General features: G+C 47.4%; 1 pseudogene; it reads left to right on the top strand.

Annotated features, from left to right (window-relative positions):
• Positions 1–3,106: 3,106 nt before the first annotated feature.
• Positions 3,107–3,641, top strand: LOC108281801 (annotated as a pseudogene).
• Positions 3,642–4,076: the final 435 nt, after the last annotated feature.

The raw sequence follows: 4,076 nt of genomic DNA, 5'->3' as shown, positions 1-4,076 counted from the left end.
ACAGGCTGAGCCACCACACTCAGCCAGGATATTTTTAAGGCAGAAAAAATGATAAATATGTGACCAGTGGGCATGGACTTGTTAATTCTTTTAACCCAGGTTAGGGCTACTGTCTGGGTAATACACCAAACCTGGGCTGGTTTCTGTCCCAAAGCGGACTTTGATGTCTCACCTCTCAATGTGCTGGTCTCTGGGCCAGCAGCATCACCAGCTCCCGGGAGCTTGTTAGAAATGCAGAACCTCGGCCGGGCATGTTGGCTCATGCCTGTAATTCCAGCACTTTGGGAGGCTGAGGTGGGTGGATCACCTGAGGTCAAGAGTTTGAGGCCAGCCTGGCCAACATGGTGAAACACCGTCTCTACTAAAAATAGAAAAATTAGGCGGGCGTGGTGGTGTAATCCCAGCTAATCAGGAGGCTGAGGCTAGAGAATTGCTGGAACCCAGGAGGTGGAGGTTGCAGTGAGCTGAGATCATGCTATTGCAGTCTAGCCTGGGCGACAGAGCAAGACTCTGTCTCAAAAAAAAAGAAAAAGAAATAGAAATACAGAAGCTCAGGCTCTCGCTCAGACTTACCACATTAGACTCTGCATTTGAACATGCTCCCAGGGTGAGTGGTGTGCATCAGTGTTTGAGAAGCACCGGCCTGAGGGGTGTTGGGAGGCTGCCCACCTGTTTTAGGCACGCTTTGAATATGGCACCTGCATCTGCATTGTACCAACTCAAAAGACCCAACAAGTCATCTCCCTCTGAGTCTTCCGTTAACATAAATATCCTAAACTGGGGGTGGAAAGTGGGTGTCTGAATATTCCTGGTTTAGCAGTATGAAAATCCTCCGGCAATGAAGAACATCTAATTTGCACTCCTAAATGGCACAAAGCCTGTTTCCTTTATGCCGTTGTCTTTGCTTCATCAAATTTACCCGCCGTGGTCCATATCTGAGACCAGTCAGCTCTGTGCATCGACCGAGTTAAGGCCTGCCTCGCCTCCTCCAGCCAACCAGCAAGTGTGGGTGCCGCGCTGGGTGCCAGGGATGGAGATGGACAGCATTTGATCCCGGACCTTGAGGGTGCCTTTGTTTTGCTTTGAGTTTTGGAATTTCATAGACTTGAAACTCAGAGTCAAGTTTAGCTGAAACTGCTGAACATCCCCAAGCTTCCTGCAGAAACTCCCAGATCACAGACTTTGCCCATGGTTCTGAGTCAAAGCCATAATCCAGCCAGGTCTTACCTTCATTGAATCAAAGAGAGTGTTTGAAGTGATAGTTTTAACTCCCTATTCTGATGGTAGAGAGGATGGTAGGAAGGATGAGGGGGTGAGTTCTTTGTACTTGTGGATTTCTGATTTGAAAAAAAAATTTATTTCATTTTTTATAGAGACGGGGTCTCCCTATGTTGCCCAAGCTAGTCTTGAACTCTTGGGCTCAAGTGATCCTCCCACCTTGGCATCCCAAAGTGCTGGGGTTACAGGCAAGTACCATCATGCCTGGCTAATTTTTTATTTCTGTTTGTTTATTTATTTATTTACTTTTGGTAGAGATGGAGTCTCCCTATGTTGCCCAGGTCAGTCTCAAATTCCTGGACTCAAGTGATCCTCCTGCCTTGGCCTCCCAAAGTGCTGGCATTGTATGTGTGAGCCACTGTGCATGGCTGGATTTTTAATTCTTAATCTTGGCTGTACCCAGGAAACTAAAAATGCTTATGCCTAAACTGCAACCCAGGTCAGTGCAAGAACATTTGGATAACAAAAAAGCTAACCGTTCCAAGTGCTTTTCGTTTTGTTGAATCTCCACAACAACCCTATGGAGTAGGCACTCTTATTATCTTCATGTTTGGATGAGGACTGTGGGGCTCTGGGGAGTTAAATGACTGATCAAAGATCCCTCAGTCTGTGAGAGGTAGAGCTAGGCAGTCTATCAGATTCTGCACTAGACTATTACGCTAAAGTGCTTCAAATTGGTCCCCAAGTGTCCTTACACATCTCCACAGGTGATCCTAATGTCCATCGAGGGTTAAGCGCCTCTGCTACAAACGCAGCAGGAACTTGACCTGCTCTTGACTCCAGTCTCATTGAATCTATGCTCCCAAGATAGGAGGCGGGTGCCAGGCCTCGGGTGGGGTGGCACCTCAATTGTGAAGCCTCAAATCAGAGCAATGCCCCTGGTTTTGTTCCTGCTGTCTAGCTTCAGGTGCTCACATCTCCATGGTGGCAAACCATTCCAAAGTCATTTTGTCCCAGCTCCGATAGCTTTTCCCACCTTCTTATCTGCTCCATCTTCTTTCCATCTCACTCCCTGCCTTTAATGTCATCGATCTAATTAGAATCACAGTTGTTTATTGCCCAATGGATTGGGTCTGGGTTCTTTCACGAGGCTCTCAAGGCCCTCCAAGTCCTCAGCGGCCCTGGCTTTGTTTCCCTAAACTGACCTCTGCTCTAGTCTTTGTTTTCCTAAACCAACCTCTGCTTTCAGCCCCTCTGTTTGCTTGGGCCCTACCCTTCCTCCCTTGCCTGTGCTGACCCAGGCCCCAACTTCTCCCTGCTCCCCACCTCCAGCCCACACAGAGTTCTCCAACCTCTCGCTTAACACTTTGTCAACCCCACAAGCCTTTGATTAACTACTCTGCACTGCCTTCTGTTTGTTTCAGAGACATCAGTCTATCTTACCAATAACACCAAGGACAGGGATTATAATAAATAGTTCTTGTGTTTTCCCTGCAGCATGAAACACTAAGATAAACACATCACAAATCTGCAATAAATGCTTGCAGAATGAGATTTATGGACATACTTAGAAGTCTGGCTGATTTAACCTTTTCCCTGGAGGTGACTGAGAAATATGGGGTGGGGGATGGTCTTTGAGTGGGGTGGGACAGTGTCACAGTTGAAGCAGTGACATGGGAATGTTAGTGTATGAGAACTGGGCAGGCTAGATGCTGGAGAGGACGTAGGCTGGAGAAGACATAGGAGACAGGGAGGTCTGGATTGCAGGGTGCAATGAGATTGATGTGCAAGGGCTGTCTATTGTGTATTGGTTATCTAGTGCTGTGTAACAAATAACCTCCAACCTTAGTGGCTTAAAATAACAAGTGTTTATTATCTCGTAATTTTTGTGGATCATGAATTTGAGAACAGCTGTTCCCCTGGTTGGCAGCGCAGAGGTGGCACAATTCCTGGAGTTATTGTAGAAGACATGAATCAGCAGGAGTTCATCAGAGCTCAAGTAGCCTTCCTCATAAAGTCCAGTAAGCTGAATGTCCTTGAATGGGTGGGCATCACCAAACTGGCCAAGCACAAAGAGCTTACTCTCTGAGATGAGAGATTAGAACCAGTTCTACACATAAGCTGCTTCTACAACGTGGCACCTGTACCACCAAGGTGGTGCTGGGGTTGGCTCCATGACCAAGATCTATGGAAGATGTCAGAGAAATGGTGTCATGCCCAGCCACGTCAGCTGAGATTCCAAGAGTGTGGCTCACTGAATCCTTCAAGCCCTGGAGGGGCTGAAAATGGTGGAAAAGGAACAAGATGGGGGCCACAAACGGACACCTCAGGATCAGAAAGATTTGGACGGAATTGCTGGAGAGGTGGCAGCTGCCAACAAGAAGCATTAGAACAAGGTATCCTGGGTTAATAAATTGCCTCATTCATTAAAGAAAAAAAAAAAAGCATTTGAGAGCAGCTTAGTTGGATGGTTGCAGGGTGTCTCATGGGGTTGATGTCTTTTGGGGCTTCAGTTATCTGAAGCCTTGACTGGGGCTGCAGAATCTGCTTCCAGGCTCACTCATGTGCATGGCTGTTGGCAGGAGGCCTCAGTTCCTTGCCTTGTGGTTGTTTATAACATAGCAGCTTACTTCCCCCAGAGTGAGTAACCCGAGAGAGGGAGAGAGAGGGCAGGGCAGGGAGCATGAGGTCTCTGATGACTTAGCCTTGGGACTGACAACCATCACTTCTACTGTGTTCTATTGGCCACACAGACAAACCCTGAGACAATGTGGAAAGAGACTACTCACGGGCATGGACATCAAGAGGGAAGCTCATTAGGGGCTATCTTGGAGGTTGTTTCCACTGGGAAACATAAG

This window comes from Cebus imitator, unplaced genomic scaffold, assembly GCF_001604975.1.
Source record: "Cebus imitator isolate Cc_AM_T3 unplaced genomic scaffold, Cebus_imitator-1.0 Scaffold231, whole genome shotgun sequence".
Classification (NCBI taxonomy): Eukaryota; Metazoa; Chordata; class Mammalia; order Primates; family Cebidae; genus Cebus; species Cebus imitator.
Note: the sequence above shows the minus strand (reverse complement) of the source record. Positions and strands in the feature narration are given on the sequence as shown.